Genomic DNA, 23,738 nt, shown 5'->3' on the forward strand with positions numbered 1-23,738 from the left:
TTCAGTTTCTGCATCTTAATACCAGTAAGATTTTGTCAATTAACTGAAATAGGAACACATCTTTATCTAGTAAGTAGATATTTAAAACTCCTATCTCAGAGGTTGTAACAAGGCTTAAATGTGAAGGTAGGGTGAAATCACTTTGCAATTGCAAAGTGATAAATAAATTCTGGTTATATTATTGTAGTTGTTGAACAAGTACAGTTAGGAAAAGAATAAGGAAGTACTACTTTAAACAGAGAACAATAAATTCATCGATTGGTTAAAACACAAAATGTTAAAAACAATTTACAAAAATGTTTAAGTACTGAAAATAAATGATGCATAATGGATGAATAATGGAGAGTGTATTGGGGTAAATTTCTTACTTTTTGAGATCAACTTATTAACTTCAAAGCAGTGCTTCTTAAGTACACTCTTTGTAAATATGTAGTGGTATTTTTTAATCTTAATATTGGTTAAATATTCTGGATTGATCATTACAACGCTGCATATGATAGCACTGTGGATCCCCAAATGTCAGAAGTGCCTATTGAGAAACACTGGAAATGGAACCATGACAATCTGCTGTTAGAAGGGTCACATACACCTTTCACTGTACACTTAAAGCCTGTATCTCTCACTAAGAAAAAAGAAAAGAAGAAATAAATACCAATATCATAAACGTGTGGACATCTCCCTGTGCATATAGTATAGATTCTCAGCTTTTATTACTCCAAGTAAAAATTATAAGAGGAGAGGTAAAAAGGGCAAATGTTGGGAAGATTATGTTCATTTCCAGATCTCTTACACGGAGGGAGGGAAAAGGGTCTGAGTCATATTAAAGAATTCAAGAGATGTAGTTATTTTAATTCTTTCCTTCCCTCCCTCCCTCACTCCTCCCTCCCACCTATCTTCTTTCTTTCCTTCCTTACTTTTCCTTTTATTTTCTTTAGAGATACTTGTGCGATTATTCTGGCAATTCACTGATGATCAGTAGAATTACTCATAATGAACTTGAATTAACTTTCAGGTCTGTGAAATTTTATACTTTATTCTTTCACTGGGTCCCATGATATGTGGAGGAAACAGAAGAATTCCAGAATTCCGACTTCTAGTAATTTCTCTTTCTCAGGAATTCATCTTAGAAAAACCTTTTCTAAGAACCTCAGAGAACATTAATTTATGTTGCTACTGATTTTTATACAACTTTGTGTGCATAAATGAGTGTACAATATCTATGCAGTATAAAAATTGTAGGACTTGGATTGAAAGAAACAAAAATCTTCTTAGCTTCTCTATGTAGAGGAAAAGTTAGTATACTAATGTTTCATCATAAATAGAAATCATAATATCCAATCATATCTAGGAGCATTTTTTCTATACTTTCAACACTTTTTGATATTTAGCATTTAGTTTTGAATAATAATCCTGTAATTGTTACAAATAATTCAAACAAATAACAATTCTTATTTATCTAAATAATTTGTATACTAGGAAATATTTCTGCTTTAAAATCCTTGAAAACACAGTATTGCAAAAGGCAGTTTCTAATCCCAACTGTGTAGTTAACACATTCAGGTCTTTGGTCCTCTGAATTTCAATAGGCCTCAATCTCCTCCCTCAGATGTAAAACCAAAGGATGGATGTTTCTAGTTCTACAAGTTTATAATTATATATACCAATGGAATCCTATGAATAAGGGGAATTTCCCCCTCTTCCTTTACATTAAAAAATAAGAAACTCACACTTAATGGTAGTTGACTGACACTCGTTGACAAGAGTTCATATGCATTCAATAATGCATTAAATAAATTTATTTTTAATTACTTCCAATAGTTTCTGTAAACATCTGAAAAACTGTAAAATGCATAGCTGTGTTATTTATTCAGCATAAATGCTTTGCACTCTTTTGGATTCATTCAGATCTACTGTTGCCAGGTGATAAGGCACCAAGGAATATTTTCTTTAGATGCAGGATTTAAAAAAAATTGTGTCAATGTTTAAAAAATAAAATTTATTCAGCTAAAAGTGGATTTCTAAGTTCTTTTGACACCCTCAGAATAATGGAAACCACACCTTGATCTTGGATAGAATATGTCTTCTTGAATTCATCTCAGCCCCCAATTCTTTTTTTTTTTTTCTCCAGCCTGATTCCATTTTCAAATTTGTTTTGTTTTTTGTTTGACCCCTTAAGGCACCTAAATCTCACCCCACACTTTGATTTTATTCCTCTTTATTTTATCCAGACTCTCCTTAATTATGTAATGACAAAATAAACTCATCTTATTAAATTCAAGTACAAATAAAAGGAGACAATTTACCTCTTCCCTCATGAAGTACCTGAGGTCAGCCCATGTTTCCTACCCTACCCAGATTCCTTTTCTTTCTCAAATGAAGTGATTCAGACTCCTCCAGAACATTTTTTTAGCTTCTAATTCAATTTGTGTATGTTGCATTGTAATAGAAATTTTAAGCAGTTTAGGAAAGTGAATTTCTATGACAGGCAATAAAAAAAGTGTTTTCTGAGTTCAAGAGGCTGTGAAAGTCCATGCAAAGTCTATCACATGGCTATTTGCCTACGAACAAAGTGAGTGGACCCAGATGTAATATACAGATTGAATCAAGGTATCATAGTTAATTGAAAATGACATTAAAGTGAAGAATATCCCTCAAAGAAGATTTTTAAATATCTTTTAAAAACTGTATTTGAAAATACAGTTTAATTCACATTAAAATTTAATGCAGTTAATTTGCCTTCAATGAAAGGTGGGTAAAAGCAGCAGTAAAGCTAATATAAATATTGTTGTAATAGAGGTTACATAACTGAAATGTTTATTACTTTTGAAATACAGAGTCAAAAGGTATTTTGATTTCGGTTAATATATCTCTTTTAAGCAATACTTACACATTGTTTCTAACAAGTCAGAAAGTAAATAAATAGTTAAACATAGTAGTACAGAGTGATCCTTAGTTAGTTTGTCAATATGTAGGACATCGACTGGCTGCCAAACTACTACATGCCTCAGGAAACGTTAATATGAGCTTCAATTTTTATATGATAATTGGAAATTTCAGAAGCTGGTGTTCCATCAGTTAGCAAAGATGGATATATCCAAAGATATGATAACAATTTGCAAAAAATTGCTGTTGAGGGCAGATAAGCAGAGAAAATGTGGCAAGTTCAAGTGACAGAAGATTGCAAGAATAGGAAAATAATTTTTGAAATATATAGAATCATTCAGTTATTTGTGATTAGTTGGAAACTTAAGCAGTTTTCCAAATTTTATAAAATTCCATTCTAAACCCATGGGAAAGAAACATGAAGCAGAAGAGCATTATGCCGATTCTAGCTTATTTGCATGTTTTATATTTTCATATTTGTAGCATAGTTTGAATATGTGATACTATTTGTAATAATTCACAGTTATTTTGATATTCAATATAACACCTATGTTTCTTAAGCACAGAAATAAATATGTATTTGCATTCAATAATTAAAGACATTCATACATATTTGTGTGTATTAAATATACATTTTATTAAAACTTTTTGGTCGTATAACAGATTTTTTACCTGTTTTAATGATAATAATAATAATAAATATTAATATTTATTCTCAGTATAATTATTTGTAATGATTATGTTATTTCTCAATAACAAGGAAAAATGCATTCATAGAAGACATCACTCAATAATTCATTCACTTACGCAATAATTTAACAAATATTTTTGAAGACATCATAAATGGGGACTGTCCTACATAAGAGAGATGAAAAGAAAATGGTCTTTTTTTTCAAAGAGTGGGTAGAAAGTTTATTTATTAGAACACAAAATAAAATAGGAAATGCTCTCAAGTCAAATTCTATTAACCTGTCAAGGTTTAGCTTTGAATTATTACATAATCTTTAAAAGTCCGTTAAAAATCTGCTCATTGGTTTCTAATAGCACTTAACATTTTCAACATTGGCCCATTGGCATGAGCTAAAATGATCTCAATCCTGGCACAGGTGCTAATATTTAATTACTTTGAAACAAGATTAACATTGCAGTAACCAAAAGATGTAATCCATGAATAAAAGTTAGCCATTTGGCAATTGAGGAAAAGAACTTTCTGTACAGAGAAAACAGAATATCAGAAGCCATCAGGCAGAATAATAGCTGGGTTTATTTAAAAACCAAAAGAATACCATAGAACAAGGCAATATTCTTGAAGAAAATGAATGGGAAGATAGGGTAGGACCAGATTGAAAAAAGCATGGGATTATTTTGAATTTATGTCAGTTTCCTAGAGCTGCCGTAAATAAAGTAGCACAATCTGGGTAACTTAAAATAACAGAAACACATTTTTTAACATTTGCTGACAGCTAGAAATCCAAAATCAAGAAGTCAATGGGATTCATTCCTCTGAGGGAAATTCCTCTCTTTACTTCTGTTGATGACCAACAATCCTCGGTATTCACATGGACATGTTCTCTGTGTGCCTATGTCCAAATTTCACTCCTCTTATAAGGACACCAGTCATACTGGGTTAAGAGCCCACACAATTCCAATATGACCTAATTTTAACCCAGATTTCAAATAAGTCACATTTAAAGCATAAATTAATATCTACTATTTATATACAACATTTTAGATTCCCATCCCCTGATTATTCAGTTTATCATTAAGAGAGCTACTAGTATAGAAGAATTTTGCTGATGGACTTAAAGTCTCAAGTGACTTCACTTTAAAATAAGGAGATTAAGCCAGGAGGGTCTAGTCCAATCAGCCCAAACTACTTAGAAGTAGTTTTCTCCAGATGGGAACAGAAGAGCGAGCCAGATTTTCCAATTACATGGGGCATCAATGCACTGATGCTGACTGAAGATGGCAGGACCAAATGTAAAATATGAACCTGGAAGAAGATTCTTCTTCAGAACCTATAAAAAGGAGTCTTATAAACAGCTTGATTTTAGCCTTGTAAGACCCTGAGCCAAAAATATAACCCCATCATACTGAACTTATGACATACAGAACTATGAGCTAATAAGTGGATAAATTTTAAACCACCATGTCTGTAGTCATGCATTACACCACAATGATTTTGGACTATGTGTTAGACTTGTCTTTGTTCATGGGTATTTCTCCCTACAAAATAATAGCAGTAGTGCTGTGAGAGGAAATTTCAGTTTTAGTTTCATTTTTTTTCTTTTAATTTCTGACTTGAACTCTTTTTTTGTAAAATGTTATCCAAGTAGACTTAAAAATATTGTCACAAATTTATATTCTATAAAATGTTAATGATGTGTTACATGGTATGTCCTATTATAGTATGCTAGACTGTTTATCCCCTATTAAAAACTAAAAAATGAAAATTTTAGCCAACATTTATAGAAAAAGGGGATAGGTAAGCTTAGCTTTCTTTCTTTAAACTACTCTCTTTTCATAAATTAAAAAAAATTCTTTATGCAAATATAAAAAATTCTGTTAAATAACACACAGAAGCCAAAATAGTGTTTATATTTTTCTAAACATAGAAGATGATAGGTTTCACTTAATTGATAGGTTTCACTTAAATATAAGCTGGAATTTATTTTAATCAGTTTTATTTACAACTTAAAATTTCATTTACATGTTAAATAGTAAAACTATAAAAACAAAATTCCAAGGCAATAGCAACGGTAGTATAACCTAAGACATAATTTTATATAAGACTTTGACAGAATATTTTCTTACTAACATGATCAGTTTCAAATATAAACCTAGCAGCTACTAAATTATTATGCATATAAGTTCTTTTCTTGATCTCTTTTATAGGTCTCTATGCGCATTAAAAAGTATTATTTTAAATGAAATTTACCTTTTTATTATGAAAACTGTCCTTGTTTACCTGTTGCACAAATACTTACCTCTAGGTAGAACTTGCACACACAGAAATGAAATACAAGGTCATTTTGTTCTTGCTCTTGATGTTTATTAAACAAGAAAAAGCCTGTTTACATGTGTAAGGTGCAGAAAACAACAGCAAAACATTCATTGCATTCCTGTGAATGTCAAAACACCCTTCTTACATAGAATTCCAGAACATGGATAAGGGCAGATCAGCAAATCTCATCACTATGATCAGACTGTAGGTCTCTCCTGTTGTCTCAGAGTCTAGTTCTCAGGCTGAGCAGAAGATTCAGAAAAAGGCTCCCTCATCCATTCACACTCTTGCATTCAAATGGAAGCTGTAACTCCAGGGAAAGGAAATCCCAGGGCAAATTACCTTAAAACCAAAATCAGTCAAAAGGAGAAATAAACTTTAAAACCCATTTATTGCTCACAAACTGCAGTCCGGAGTCATATCTTTCCTGCTGGAGCAAAAGCAAGCAAGACCTCCCCCTAACTTCTCTGGTACAGATAAGCCGTCAGTTGCCCAGGTAATTACCCATTGATATGAAGATGAACTACCTTTCTCCACCCCTGAAGAATGCCTATTGATATGCAAATGCACTAACACCAAGCAAGATATTCTGGAAATATTGCGATTTTAAGCTTCAGAAATTTTGCCTTACAATCTACTCATTCCCTCACTTTCACAATGGTCCCTGGGTGAGAAAACTAGAACATTGTGACCAGACTAATGACATACAATAGTGACAGCAATAAAATCATGATGATCCCCAAGACAGAGGATACAGCTAGGCTCAAAGTCCTATGCAGGTTAAGTTTGTCACTCATCCATTCCATATGCAGGTAGCAGAAGAAGAAGTGGAGGGTTCAGAGCAATCATGCAGCAGCTGCAGCCAGGGGGCACATCTAGGCCACAAGTAGTGCAGAAAAAATAACCTTAAGGGTGATATGATACATGTTTTAGTGATACCAGTGTAGGCAAATCTTGTCCATCAGGTAGGATACAGGCAAGAGAGTGGCCCTGTGATAAAACAGTGGAAGGAATGGGATCTCGTCCTAGACCAGAATCCAGACTTTCACACCCGATCCTGTGGGAGTTACAGATGGTTCAATATATAAGGCTATGGGAGGTACATGCACTGGCCATAAAGATGAAACAAGACTTCCCCTTAAGATGATCTTACCTCCTGGACATTTTGGGTACACTATCATGATATTTGGGGGCCACTCTGCCATTACTCTAGGAATACACAGGAGGCCAGCTTCCAGGCCTTTTCCCCAAGGTGCCAGAAGGACTGGCCATCACTGGTCCATGTGTCAAAATGTCCAGGGCCAGGTCCACTCAACAGAGTCTCCAGGGTTTAATGCAGTAGGGGCTGGCAGCAGGATGTTGTTTTGCAGGCCATATCCTGGCTTCAATAACTCTTCTTTGATTTGCACATATAGTTGTATAGGAGAGGCAGCAAGGTGTATTAGCATATCTACAGGGCTCAAAGCAAATTTTTGGTGCTTCATATTCAAATGCTGTAGCACTATCCAAAAGCGAATGGACCAGCCTCATAGACTATTGGTGTCCAACTTCAGGCTGAATTTCAACAAACTGTTGTACCTCTCTATCATGCCTGCCCTGGTAGGGTTATATGGTACATTAAATTTCGATATTTTTCTTAATTGCTGCACCCATTTTTATAATGCATGTCCAGTAAACTGTGCCTTGATAGTTCTTAATCATCTGCAGCTGGCCATAGGCTGCAAGGAGATGCTCTAGGCCCCTTTTGGTAGTTTGCTAATCTGCATGAATGCAGAGAAAGCAAGCAACAGTCCAGTAGCTGTGTCCACAAAAGGCATGGCGTACCGATATCCTGATATGGGCAGAGGCCAATACAGTCTATCTGCCACCTGACAAGAGGTATCGGACTGTTTACTATTGTCCCATGTTGCTGCGGGACTCAGTCTAAGTCCCTCTTAGAGCACACAAATCACTCCTTCTGTGCTCTGCTGACTTCTTCAAAGGTCAGTTGCAAGCCCCACTGATGGGCTACAACTCACATTGCCTTTTGCCCCATGTGCAACAAACGCTGATGTAACCAATGGGCCACATCAGAGGCAGGCTGTCCTTCTAGCCAGCACACCTGGGCCAATGTGTTGGCTTCATCATTCTCTGGCAATTCCAGAGGCAAAAGCCAGTCACATGATATAAAGTAACTGTCTTAGTCTGATCAGAGGCTCATAGGTCTTGCCACAACTTTTGCCCCAAAAGGGACTGGTGACCAACCATTCAGTAAGCATGGTACCATGTTGGTAGCCACAGGGTCAAATCCCACTAGACAGCCAGCTGTTAGTGCAGAAAACTATGGGAGAGGGCTCCTGGGTGATCACGAGCTATCCTGCCCATAACAGCCCATTGACTGCTCTTCCCTTCTCCATTCTCTATTCACAATGTGTCAGTCTTAGAATGGAAAGCCACAGCCCTTTACTTCAGGGGATTCCCATGACTGGAACCACCTGTATACCAAGCATTTTCAGGTATAGGGGCTTTTACCTCCTGATAAGGACTCTCAGCTACCAATGGCTCAAAAGGAAGTTCTTCCTGCTTTCCTCTAATATAGGTCACTGGCCCCAATAAGTGGTGGAGTTCTCCACCTAAGGGGCTAGTAGAGAGGGCACTGTGCTTCTGTAAATATGTGTCACATTTGCCCACTGTAGGCATCTGTTCCACACCACTCTGTGGCCTTTGGGTCCAGTCTTGCACCCACCCCATGGAAAGGTGGTTATTACCTTGGTCAGAGCTGTTCCGGTGATGGGCTCTATAGCCAGCAAGGCATGATACACAGAAGACAGTTGCTTCTCTATCAAGGTGTAACACACCTCTGCTCATTTCCATAGTTGTGACCAGAATCCAATAGGTTGGCATGTCCATCAAGCTGCTATCAAAGCCCCCATCCATAACCATTTTCACTTATGTGAACATCTAACTTATAGGGCCTTGATGAGGCCATTACACTCAAGGCCTGAATGGCCTTGACTGCTCATTTCACAGCAGTAAAAGCAGCTGCACATGTCTCATCCCAGTCCTACCTGAAGCCCTTTCATACCAACCAGTATAAGGACTTCAGAATTTGTGCCAAGTATGGGATAAATACTTTCCAGTAGCCCCAAAACCCAAAACCTCCTATAAGACTGCCACTGTGGTATGGATGGGGAAAGCCTGGACCTTGTCTATAACTGCTTCAGGAATAACTTTAGTTTTACCTGACCACGCAACCCCCAAGAATTTTACAGACAAACCAGGTCCCTGAGCTTTGGTGCTATTCACAGCCCACCCTTTCTCATGTAGATGTTGCAACAGTCTAGGAACTGTCCCTTCTAAATCTGAAAGAGATTCAGATGTGAGAATAATATCATCAATGTAGTGATACAACCACCCCATTTGTGTTTTTTTCCATGTGGCCAAGTCCTGAGCTACAAGTCCATGACTGATGGTGGGACTGTGGAGGTATCCCTGTGGAAGGACAGTGAATGTTCACTGCCAGCCATCCCACATAAAGGCCAACTGTTCCTGACTTTCCTGTGCTATGTCAATAGAGAAGAAAGCATTAGCAAGGTCTACTACATAATGATATGTTCTCAGCTCATGTGCTCATGAGCTCATGGCTGAGGGTGTCCAGAATTTCTGCTATAGAGGGAACAGCAGCATGCAAATAGGGTGTGACTTTATTTAATTCCCTGTAGTTCACGGTCATACTCCAGGAGTCATCTGGCTTTTTCACTGGCCACACTGGAGAATTAAAAGGACCATGAGTGGGCTTTATGATACAGACCTTTTTGAACTCCTGTGGAGTTTCTTCAATTTCCTTGTGTCCCCCAGGCAATTTATACTGCTTAGTATTTGTCACCTGCTGAGGCACAGGCAGAGCTACAGGTGGGTGCTTAGCATGTCTCCTCAGAACTGCCTTTACTACAAGTACCCTCAGTCTGAACTCACCTGCAGTGGTCTGTAACCACTGGCTGTGCAGGATATCTATCCCCAAAATATATTCAGGGATGGAGATATGTACAGAGTATACTCCTTTAGGGATAAACACCCTATCCCCAATGGGATTTGGGCTTTCTTCACTCTAATTGCCTTATACCCATAACCATCTATCACAGCAGGGGTCACAGGAAAACATTCAGGGTTGCCATAAATCAGAAAACACTCAGCTCCTGTGTGTACTAGCACCAGGACATGTTGTACATTCACAAGGGATCAATGAATGGCTAATTCTACACGTGGCCTCTAGTCCCCACCATGTCCCCCAAGGTGGAGATTTTGATCTCTCCCTCAGTCAAACCACGATGCCCAATCATCCTCCATGGGGATGCGGGCCCAGGCAAATCTGAGTACTGTCCCCCAGGAAGTTTGCAGGGACACAGGCCAGGCATGTTTATTGCCTACAAACTGCAGTCTGGGGCCATATCTTTCCTGCTAAGGTGGAAGCAAGCAAGATCTCCCCCAAACCTCCCAGGTTCAGATAAGTCTTTAGTCACCCAGGTAATTACCCATTGATATGGAGATGAACTACTGCTCTCCACACCTGAGGAATGCCTGTTGCTATGCAGATGCACTAAAGCCAGGCTAGATATTCTAGAAATATTACAGTTTGACCCACAAAAGCACACCCCATTCAATTCTCCTATAGCTCTGCCAGGTGATTTCCAAAGACACCAAAGACTTGCTGGTTTCCTTTCACATACTCAAATCCAAGCAGGAGTATAGACACTTTAATTTTCTTTGGCAACAGATTTTTCCAAAGATGATGTTTCCTTTTATGACATTTTTCTGAAGACCTTACAAAGGCCTGTAAACTGATCCATTTGTAGAAACCCATCTACTAAGCAGACCAGTTTCAGCAGCCACACTTTCATCTTGAGATTCTCCAGTGCATCAAGTCTATTGTCTTTAGAGCAGTCCCCTAATTCACCTCTCTGCTGGAACACCCTGTAGAACACTGTTCATCTGATAATCCACCAGATTTCTGTGTGTAGCAAATGTATATGTCAAGGTTTATGACCATATTTAAAACATTTTCATGTTAACTGGCCTTTGTTTAATAAAGATTTTTTATAGCACTATTGAGACCTTTTTTTTAAAATTTCACTTCCAAGAACATTTGTCACTAGCATTTCTTAGTGAAGGAAGTACTGTTGTGAATACATCAGGATTTTCTTCGATTTAAAGAGATATAAAGCCTCTCATGGAACGAAGCATTGGTAGGGTGCCACCAGCACAGATGTCAACACAGTTCCTCCAAGACAGATGCATTTTCAGATAAGAGGAAAAATGTTAAAAACATCTTGGCCTTCACTTGTTTCCATATGTTCTTTGTATGTAGAAAAAAATCTTGAAGCTGACCATCATTCACAAATCTTACAAATGCTACAGCATGACATTTCCTGAGGAAATCTCAGGACTCATCAACCTAGTAAAGGAGCTATTTCAGAGTATTACACGAAATTCAGCATGATGTGACATGATATTAATATGTTTTTATCAAACTGTTCAAGAGTAGAACATTTCCAAATTTTCATCCTGCATCTTGTCCCAGCATTTTAACCACTGTAATTTTACATACTAGCATTGTTAGGTTCTCACCAATTGTGTGACTCTTGTCTGGACAGGAAGTTTGTTCACTGAATAACTTGCTTCCTGAGGCTTTTCAGTAAGTGACTTTTTTACATGAAAACTTCAATGTGGGTAAAATTGTAATACTCCAGAATATCTCACCTGGCTTATTGCATCTCCATATGAACAGGCTTTCCTAAGGGGTGGAGAGAAGTAATTCATCTCCATATCAATGTGTAATTACCTGGGCAACCGAGGGCCTATAGGAACCTGAGCGGTTGGGAAGAGCCTCCCATTTGCTTCTGCCCGAGCAGAAAAGAGACAGCCCTTGGACTGCAGTTTGTAAGCAATAAACGGGTTTTAAACTTTATTTCTCCGTTTGATTGATTTTGGTTTTAGAGGTATATTTTGCCCTGAAATTTCATCTTCCTGGAGTTACATTTAGTTTGTTTTGTAATTCTAATATCCATTTAAAATAATCAGCACCTTTAAGTGTCAAAAGGCTGTGACTTGCAGTGAAGTATATTGTCAATTTTGTTAGAGCCATTCCTGCATTTTTAGTTTATTTACCATGTTTAACACACAGTGGAATAAGAAACTTGGATTATTGGCCCAGGAAAAACCCATGGATAAGAAACTTCCACTGTGACAACAAGCTTTTGTTGTGTGTGTGGCCCTTGTTGTACTTCTGACATGCTTGGAAGATCATAGTTGATCATTGCTGACCTTTCTAGAGTTTATTCATTGGCTTAGACCCAGACTTTCTTTTACACCTTATCTTCAAAAACACTACACTCACCTCGTAGACATCTTTGTTAAAAAAAAGGTAGTAAGATATAAAACAGAAGCATATCATAAATAAAGGAGAAAACAGAAAAAAAGATGAAAACCTCAGAATAAAATCCATAACAATAGCAAAGTGACAAAGGAAAGAGTTAGTCAATACAGAAATTCTTTATTCTGAATCAATCTTTCCCTCTAACTTTCTTTTATAACAGTAGAGCTTCTTCATGCCTGTGATTTGCCTAAGTCTGATGGTGTTGCCTGAGAGGAAGGAGGTTAGGGTCAACATTTTGGGAGGGGGACTCTGAGATCCTCAGCCTACTCTCCTCTAGTCTGTGTAATCAGGGCTTAATAATTACAAGCAGTCTTTTACACAGCCTCAGATACTGAGAATGGGCACAATCAAATGAGCACAGCGCTTTTTCACATTGCTATATGGGAATGAAAAAACCCCTAAAAACTTGACAATGGGGCAACTCCATTACTGTGAATGTTAAGATCTTGCACAAAGTACCAAAATAATTTTTTAGGAACCTAGATTGAGAAACCCTATTGTACATTCATATTGATATCAGCTATTTATCATAAAGTTTCTACTACCAATATTTATGTTAATAATTGGATTTTTGTTTTAATATATATGTTTGGTTTTTAGGTATATCATTTTATGTGGTAAAAATAAGCAAAAGTTATAAAACTTTATGTGTAAAATAATCTGTTCTATGAACTGTCCAGGAACTATCCATGATGATTTAGAACCAAGACATGTAAGCCTATAATCATATTGACAATGATGTTAGGAAACTCATATCTATATAGATGTTAGGCCACAAATCAAGTAAGAAGACAGAGCGGTAATATTAGTCAGCTTCATCAAGACTGTTTCCACTTTAATGCAAGCTATTGGAGTTCCAGCAGTACAGGTAGGCTTCAATTGCAGAACCTCCTTTATTATTTTTGTCATAAATTCTTATTTTTTCTTCTTTCTCACCACTTGAAAAGTTATTCAGGCATTTTATGAGATAAGGTTTTATGAAACTCTATACTGTACTTATCATTACAACTAAATCTTATTTTACTGTCTCTCTTGAAAAGTGATACCAAAAACTGTCACTAGATTAATCAAATCACAGCAATACTCCCTATTCACGTGATGCTATGGTTGAGCCAAAGATATCAAAACTTCAGTAAATCATTAAATGGATATTGTAGCATAAACATCAAAGCAGAATTTATTTGTAGTTGTAGACTCTAACCCCATCATGTGCACTAGTCATCTTGTTCATTGCTAGTTAGTTTTCAAGGTCAGGATAGTAGTTAATAATGTCCTTAAAGTTGGCATTTGTCTTAATTTTTGTCTGAGACAAATTCCTGCAGATATAATTAAACTAGAATGAAATTATGGGCAAAGCAAGTATGAATAATTGTCAAACTGGTACTCTGCAATTAATCAAAATGTACTGAAAGACTTCAAACTAAGCACATACGTCTGTACTTTTGTTTGTATTTTCTAAGTTGTGAATATTGAGCCAATTACACTATGTGGCTTGCTTTAGAAATTATTGGTTCACTTTATTCTCAACCTGACTGCCTGTAAGAATCAGGAGTGAAAATTAAAACAAAGGAACAAATATATAATTACCAAAACCCACCCTAAAACAACAGATCAGAATCTTTAAGACAGGACCAAACAGATTTTATAAAGCCACACAAGTGACAAAAAAAGCACAGACAGAATTGAAAAATCTCCAGACTAAATAATCTAAACATTTAAATCCTGTCTTTGAACAATTAACAAATAAGCTACATTCATGGTGATTTTGACAGAGCTAGTGGTAGCTATGATGAGTCATTCACTCATTCATTTATTCTTTATTCATTTAATCAGTAATTCATGCATGAAGCTATAAATAAATGACTGTTGCATACATTATATTCTAGAAAATGGAAATGAAAGATTGAATTAGGCATGGTTCCAATTCTCAAGAAGTTCACTGTGCTATGGAAGACAAGCACATTAAAGAATTATAATGCAATGTGGTAAATGCAATCACGGAAGTATCACAAGGCAAAAAAATAAAAATTCAACATGCAAGTGCAATCACAGTCTGTACTGAAAGTAGAGAGGAAGGATATTTAAATGTGTTTGAGATGTTAGGGCAATGAAGTATGATTTACACTTTTCTTAATTTAAATGTATGTGAATGAGACAAGTAGGAAAGCATATGCAGAAGAAGCAATAGCAAACACAATGGCATAGAAGAGTAAGAGTTGGATGTGGTTGAAAGGTGTACATTTGCTTAGAGATTATGAAAAATAGGTCTGGAAACAGGCCTTGGCATCATGTTGGACATTTTTAACTTAATTGACTAGGCCAGTGATTACAAACAATTTGATTCTCAGGTCATTAACTAAAAAAGAGAAGTTAAAAAAAGAGTAAATAAATGAAAAAGTAGAAATGGAAAGGATGTAAAAGTGATCCTATAACACTGTCAATTTTGTAGTTTTACAGGATTAGGAACTAACAAAACCTTTATTAGCACCATTATTTTAAAACTTCAAAAGCCATTTTAAAAATCACAAAAGTTGAAAATAACATAAAAACACAGGGTAATTCGATGAATTGAACACATTCAGTTTTATGTACAACTTGTGACATTGTCCTTTTCGTTCCCTTCTAAGACAAGTGAAAATTTCATCAGACTTTTCGGAATCACTTGGGGGACTTAGAAACAAATCTGGGGCAAAATTAGACTTTATTTTTATCAAATCAATTCTGGCAGAGTGGAAGTAAGTGTGGTGGGAGACAAGATTATTTTTTTTTCTCACAAATTGTTAAGATTGCATTTGGGTCAAGTTTGCTCTTCCAAATTTTTTAACTTCTTTTAGCCAGAGGGTATAATTTAAAGCATCAACTCTTAAAACCAAATTCTTTGAGTCAGGTTCATTAATTTACCATCTTCTTTACAGGACAAGGCTCCCTGTTTTGAATCATTAACAATGTAATACCAATACACTGAAAGGAACTTTTTAAAAATAAAATAATCCAATATGCAGTTGCATGTTTGCAATGATTGTTGAATACATAAGAATTAATATAAAAAAATAAAACAAATTTTGATTTCTCTGTTACTTTCACTGTAAATCAAAATAAGAAAAAATATTTTTCTTATCCTCAATAGATTTTTTAAAAATATGTTAGCATCCTCACTTAATGGGAAGTTAGTGTTTTCTGATACTACCAAACAATGAATTTCTGGCTTTTATACGACAGTATGTACAGAACCTTGACCACTCTATAAGGTTCTTTTCCACAGATCTAATTACTTCAGAAGACTAGAGTATAAGGAACTAAGGTCCACATACACTGGAAGGATAGTGTTTCTTGTAGAATTATCAGAAGTAATACATAGTACCAAATTCTCTCTCTTATGTAGAATTGTTACATAGAATACTTGCTCTAAATATGAAGTGCCTTTATTTATGTCAACCTCTCACCAATTATAAATACTTCATTAGAAGTTTTCCATATTATCAATGAACAGAATGTAAAATAGCTAGTATATGGAAAATTAGGATAGTCACTATGACCAAAGTTTAAATGTTATGTATGTATGGCTAATGTCTCTTTTTTACTTCAGGTTTGACTGTTTTAGTCTTTCACAATTAATAATATTGTGAAAAGAGTATTAAGAATAAGAGAGTAGTGTCAATATGATAAGGAAAATATTTCAAATAAAATCTCAAGATTATAAATCTTTTCTGGTTACAGATAAAGGTGGACTTTATCTGATTGCAAAATGGTACTAACTGTATCATCCATGAAAGTATATCATTCTTACATTGTTGAAAACTATTTTGTTTACACTTAATTATCATACACATAGCTTAATAAAAGTGAAAATTTCTAATGATGACAATTCTAGAATTTCCAACAGACTCTTGGACTTATTAAATGAGTCATAAATACCACTTCCCTATTTAATTTTTGTAGTTCCTATCTATTCTAGCTAATGCATATATCTCCCTGTTTATTTCTATTCATTAACACTATAGGCTATAGTAAAACTGATTATTCATAGGAATAAAATGTTTTGTGACATCAAATATATATAATCACTAGAGAGAGAGGAAATATTGTCCAAACATTTCTCAGAATTCTCCTGGCTAAGAATAAAAAATAACTTCCCAAATACCAGTGAACTGTGACAAAAATACTTGGCAAAAGCTGTAGCAGGAGATGTAGTGTCAAATAACCTCTTTTTCCTTCTAGAAATGCACTCTGAAAATGGCCTTGGTTCCTTTTTTTTCTTTAACTTACTCTAAAGTTTTTGGGGTAATTATTAACCTAGTCTTAAAGAAACAATTAACTCCTTGTCCTCAAGTGATATAAATTGCTTATTATTATTAAAATATTATCAATACATTCACTTACATAGTATTATATATTTATATTAATGTATTATAAAATATGTGTGTGTGTATTATACATTTGTTTTTAATGTGACATACTGAATCTTACCCTTTATTATAATGTTCATTAGAAATGGAATTAAGGTGTTTAACAATTACTCTTTAAATATATAATCTATATTTTAGAATCATGGAGCACCCTTCAATCTCCCCAAATTAAAATATAATTGTTTTTTTAATACCAAAAGTTAAGCAAAAGTAAATCACACACACCAGCTATGACTAATATAAGCAGCAAAGAATATTGTCGTAGCCCACCTGGGCTGCTCTAACAGAGTACATAGACTGGGTGGCTTAAACAGTTTATGTTTCATGGTTCATGGTTCTAGAGACCAAAAAGTCCAAGATTATTGTTCCTGGTGAGAAGTTCTTCCTAACTTACAGAAGGCTTCTCACCATGTCCTCACATGGTGGAGAGAGACAGAGCTCTGGTTTCAATTCTTAATCTTTTAAGGACACTAATCCCATCATGAAGTTTTCTCTTTCATTACCTCATTTAACCTGAATTACTTCCCCAAATGCTCACATACAAATACTATCACACTAAGGAGCAGGGCTTCAAATATGAAATATAAACTGCAGTGTTGGTGCCAGAAGCTGTTCCTGGTTCTAGTTATACTAACTGATAGCTCTGCAGACAGTTTTACTGCCATGGACTGTATTTAGGCCAAGGTGACTACTGAATGGGGCTGTAATTTAAAATAATAGATTATCAACCAGAGCAGCAGTGTACATGCTTTAGAAGGTCTAAGCCAACTGTCAGGTGTTGATGGACACATATTGAAAGATCAGAAGAGTAGAAATGAGCATGTAGGAACAATTAATAATCATGGATATAGCTTCTACCCAGATCTTTCCAAATTCTTTCTGTTGGCAAAATTAATAATAGTTGAAGAGAAAAAGAAGGCAACTACTAATACTCCAGGTATGGGACAAAATAATGAAGTTTATTCCAAACTCAGGGGCAGACTGCAAAACTTTGAGTGACACTAAAGAATTTTGGAAATGTAATCTCAAAGAATTCAAGATGCATAGGACTAAACAAATTTCCATTGGGATGCTGTGAAAATAACCATCATCCACAGAATATTTCCATTTTGGGGGTCAAGAAGAGGTCTGATTTAGGCTTTGTTTTAGCAATGGTGAACGTAGAGCTAAAAGGCAATGAATTGATAAAGGGCATAATATTTCACTAAGTGTCTATGAATCTTAACTTCACAAGCTTTGCTTCTACCTGGCTTGATTACTCTTTTGAATACATTCTAAATCTCGCTGTTAAATATTTACATTTCTATTGTTTTGTTTTTGTGGAAATTTCATCTCCCAAACTTGGGAGTTGAAAGTTTTATTATTGTTCAAACCATTTTTGATTCTTACTAAATTAGAAACATAGTGTTTGAATTGAAAGTATTGATTTACACAGACATAACATGCTATGCAACCTTTTAATTTGTGAAAAGTATTGAGAAATACAATTTGGAGAAAAAGTCATAAATTATTTTAAAACTATTGAATTAAATACTTCTAATAACTAAGTAAATCACATACTATATTCAAAATTGAAGTGAATCTCAAATGATTGTCAGCAATAAAGAGTATTTTAATTAAAAAACATAATATATACAAATATGTGTCTAGTGTATTGGGAAAGACCCATTTTTCCTGGGTGTCTCAGCCTTACTCTCTCACTACTACCACACTCACAACACTTCTGATACCAGATGCATGGAGGTTTTTCCAACACCAAGCTTTTCTTCAATTCTCAATGGACCCTGACTAGATGTTCCATAAATTTAACTGACTTCTGACCCTCTCTACCTGGAGATAGTCTCAGATCCCATAGGTTAAGGATTCAGTTCCACAAGATACGGCACCTCAATTCAGACACTGATTGGAAGTCCAGACTGTTACTCGTGTTTCTGATTGACCAGCTATAAACTGGAGGTGCCCAGACCTCCTCCTAAGGTTTCATTCATTTGCTAGAGCAGCTCACAGGACTCAGAGAAACAGTTTAGTTACCAGATTACCAGTTCATTATGAAAGTCTATAACTCAGGAACAAACAGATGGAAGAGATTCAGAAGGCACAGTTTATGGGAAGGGGCACAGAGCTTCCATGCCTTTTCTGAGAGCACCACTGTTCCCAAATTTCCACGTGTCCATGAATGTGGAAGCTTTATGAACTCCATCCTTTTGGGTTTTTATGGATGATCTATTACACAGGCATGATTGATCAAACCACTGGCCAAGGTGCTTGAACTCACCGTCTAGCTCCTTTCTCCTCCCCAGAAGTAAGGTGGGACCGAAATTTCCAACTCCCTAATCACATGGTTGATCCCCTTGGAAATTAGCCCCTATCCTTATGTGCTTTCCAAAAGTCCCCTCATTAACATGAACTCAGGTATGGTTGAAAGGGGGTTGTTATAAATATCAAGACACTTTTATTACTCATCACTTAGGAAATTACAAGGATTTTAGAAGCTCTGTGACAAAATGGGGACAAAGTCAAATTAGGCATTTCTTACTATAAATCACAATATCATAATATGGAATCATGATAAAGGATACTTGAAATACCAAGAATACAAACAACTAAAGTGATTCACTTTTATTTGGGAAAGGTACCTGCAACTTTCTTCTTTAATTAACATTTGGTGTTGAGTTCAAGCTATGGTGGTTGCTGTTTTATTTGACTCTTAGAGGTCAAATACTAAACAGAGAAAGAGTTAGAAATGGAAGCAACTATAAATGGACTCAGGGACAGAAATTCTCTCCATCCAACCCTTTTTATTTTATCTGAAACTTGTGTGATGAATGACACAATCTACATGAATCCTTAGAAGCTGTGCAAAACCTTTTAAAACTCACAGCTTCACCTTTACTCATACGCTACATCTTCCTGTTTCATTTTTTTAAACTGAAAAACTAACTACATAGTGTATTTCCCCTAACATGTGGTTTTTTGGTTATGAACAAAAGAAAGTCTGATAATTTTGAATAAATTTGGGGTTTATTTTGATTATCCATGGAGAATTAAAGAATTAATCTTTTAAACCCAGCACCAGAAAGGACATGATGTAGAACTTGAAGTGTTTTCCAGGCTAAGGGTGAGCAAAGTGCAATTTTCTGTAGCCCAGCTTATTCACATGACCTTATCCAATGTGGAAAAAAAAAAGATAATTCTCCAAAAGAGATTCTAGCATGTTTAAAAAAAAATGGTGAATGCTTTCTGGGTGGCTGAAAAGCAATAGATATCTGCTATAAACCACATATACATGTTCATCTATTTCAAAATAGTGGGTAATTGTGGTGGGACATTTCCTAAGCAATTTTCCAGATGCACAGGTTTATGATTCCAGATTTATTTACTTACAGTTTTGTGAAACATTCTACTACCTTAGTCCCAGATTTGTTTATGAACAGTTAGAGCTATTTTTCTGTTGATTTCAGATGTTTTTGTTTTTTTAACTTGATGCACTTCTTAACTTTTTCTCTTCTCTCCTTCCTGATGTCTTATATATCACTGAGAACTAATTAAAATGTTCTAATCCACCTATTGATAGACATGATATGTGAAAAAGTACTAATATTTAAACTCAGCACTGTGATTTATTTATCCTTTCAACAACTGTTTATTAAATGTCAATGTATTAGCCACCATTATAAGTAATAAAAAATAATCAGTGAGCAAAACAAAATCTCTTCCCCTATTCTTAATAAAAAGACATTGGGTTGTAATTGGAACTTTTGTAGAATATATGTTACTATATTTATTTCACACTAAGTTAACTGCAAATGCCCTGGATGTTATTACAAATTTTAGCAATTATTTTTTTTTGTAAACTTAATTGTTTATATTATATTATGAATCAATTGATAATGAATGTAATCAATATAATCAGTTTATAACAGTGTCTAAAATTGGAGACCTTCTGAAGTGAATAGATTGATCTGTTTTCTATGTTGGAAGACAACTGGCTACATGTCCCTGTCTTCACAGGTCTATCCTGGTACATTTATTGTAAACCTTGGTTGTGATAGCTCTTTTTCTTACACTGGCACCCATATTATTTTACCCAGCTAGGTTACTTGAAATGATTCATTAGACTCCACAGAATATTCTTATACAAGGTTCTTATTTAAAATCAAGGATTTGTGCAAGGAGAGAAAGAGAATGCAATATATGCCAGGTGTCTGAGAGGCATTCCATGGAATAAGATCCCTAAGGGTACAAACATATATGGAATGTACTTAATGTGTCTTGAACTTCCAAGGTCTGCACAAGAAATCTCAGTTTCAGGACAGCTATCAAAAAATGAAGATTTTAATGAGGGGCCCATACAAATCTCCTTATTTGCATAAGGCAAATAAAACAGTTAGGCTAATTGGAAACCATGAGGAAAGGAACTAACCATGAGAATTGCCAGGAGGAGTTTTGGGCCTTATACAGTATATCATAAATCAAACTTCTCTTATCTTGGCCAAGAGTCAAATATCAGCCATCCAGATTTTTCCAAAGATAAAAGTACAATCTACCCACTCTGGCTATATATCAACTGTATCTCCATTTCATTTAATCCAAATGTCAAAATCTGTCAACATATTTTGTCTCTTTTGCCCCCAGTAGATGGGATAGATAGACTATTATTCCTAAATCCAAAATCCAGAAGGAATGCAACCTTCATATAATTGTGGTCCACTACATTATGGTTATCTACTGTGCTGATTATTTTGTGTCACCATGAAAGGCTCTTTACAGATTGAGCCTTACTGTCTCCTTCATCAGGCTTCAAAGTACTGGCTATGCTCCAAAACCATAGGAGAGCTTTTCTCATAGTCTGAATGAGAAGGTCTTCACATTTTTTTCTCCTCTGTTGGAATGATCTTCTCCAAGTATATTCATGATTAGTCTCATCTCTTCCCAGACAACTATATTTAGAGGTCATCTCCCAGTGGAACTTGTCCTGGTATGATATAATGAGACATAAAAAGTACATATTTGGTCATTCATATGACCAAGTATATAATTCCCAGGCATATTTTGTCTTCATCCACAGTTCCTGAAAACACCTCAGAGTCTTAAAGGTGAAAGGGGTGCTTTGCCATGTTAATGAGAAATTTTTGGACCCCACCCAAAGGCAGGGCTGGAGGTTGAATGGCCAGTAATTTAGTCAATCGTGGCTATGTGATGAAGTTCTCACAAAAACTCCTGAGAAGAGCTTTATTGCTCTTTTGGATCCTGTTTCTCTGTAGGAGAGATCTTCTATGCTTGGGAAATCAGAACACCTCCATGTGCCACTGAGCCTGACCCCAAGCTTTGTGAGGAGAGATGCTCCTTTATTTGGGACCTTGCCCTATGTATCTCTTCATCTGACTGTTAACTTGCATCCTTTATTAAACTGGTAAACATAAGTATTTTCCTGAGTTTTGTGAGCCTCTCTTGCAAATTAATTGAACCTGAAGGGAAGGTTGTTGGAATCTCCAATCTGTAGCCAGTAGGTCAGAAGCACAGGTAACAGCCTGGGACTTATGACTGATGTTTGGGGTGTGGGGTTGAGGGCAGTCTTACAGGAGAGAGCCCTTAACCTAGGGAATCTGGTGCTGTCTCTAGGAAGATGGCATCGGAATTGAATTGAGTTCTTGGAACCCCTGCTGGTGTTTGAGAATTGCTTGTTGTTTTGTGTAGGAAGACCCCCTCCCACACATACATACACATTGGAATTGGTCCAGGAACCCAAATGGAGTTATACTGCTATTACTGCTGTGTATAATACTATTACTGTTGTATATGAACAAATACATTGCACAGGGCCATCTTTTTTAAATGGTTCAACCCCTTTGTCCCCATTTTATATTCTTCTTCTCTGACATTTATTGTTTTCCTCCTAAGCACTTATCACTATATGACATTTATAATATTTTACTAATTTATTTTATTCACAGTATGTCTACCTCAATCATAACTAAACTTTGTGGATAAAGTTGCAACTTTTCCAGAATCTCCCATCTGTCCTTCTGTCCTTAGTGTATCTCCATATCAACAGGTGTTTCCAAGGGGTGGAGAGAAGTAGTCTGTCTTCATATCAATAGGTAATTACAAGGGGGAGTGAGAGCATATCTGGACTGGAGAGGTTGAGTAGTGCCCCTTTTTTTTTTCAGTAGCCAGGTAGTGAGAGACATGGGTGAGCAGAAGTGGGTGACTGCTTGTAAGCAATAAAAGCAATAAATGGGTTTCTCCTACTTTATTTCTCCCTTTGACTGATTTCAGTTTCAAAGGTATTTTGTCCTGGGATTTTCCCCCAGAGTTACAAACTTCAATAGATATATTTTTCTTATTTTTTACTACTGCATCATCAATACCTAGAACAGTATTTGACATAAAATAGGTAGTCAAAAAATATCTGTTGAATGAAAAAAATGAATGAATGAACTTTGGGTATTGATTCCAGTTACAATCAAGCCCAAACACAAGGTTCTCCTACATTTTGACCTCATTTGTAATTTAGTTTTTTGAACACAAATTTCTTTGAACCAGCAAATACGTCACCTATATTTTATTATAGTACTCTACACAAATACTACACAGTTCACTGTACTTTCTCTATACGTTTTTATAAGAACATAGATAAACTACATGTGCCCTGCCTTTTGAAGTCATTCTTAACTTCTCTCTTTGTCTTACATGAATATAAAATTGTTGCTCAGTGGGGGAGGGGGCTCCCTGCTCTGGGCAAGTTTACTATGAATTTAATCAGACTGAATAATGACAATGGAATGCTGGGAGTAAAAAGGTGCTCATACCAAGCTTTATTCTCACAGCAGTAGGTTGAGTGCTAGACTCCTGTCTGTACATCTCAGTCTCTGACCTGGCATACTACTTCCACTGGTGGCTCTGTCTCTGCTTCCTCCTGCTCCCCAGCACCAGGCTCTGTGCCTTCTCTCTCCTGCTTCCCAGCACTGTGCTCTGCTACTTCTGCTTCCTGCTCCCCTCTTCCCTTCCCCCAGCCTATACTTCCATGACT

Source organism: Manis pentadactyla, chromosome 5, assembly GCF_030020395.1.
Source record: "Manis pentadactyla isolate mManPen7 chromosome 5, mManPen7.hap1, whole genome shotgun sequence".
In the NCBI taxonomy this organism is placed as follows: Eukaryota; Metazoa; Chordata; class Mammalia; order Pholidota; family Manidae; genus Manis; species Manis pentadactyla.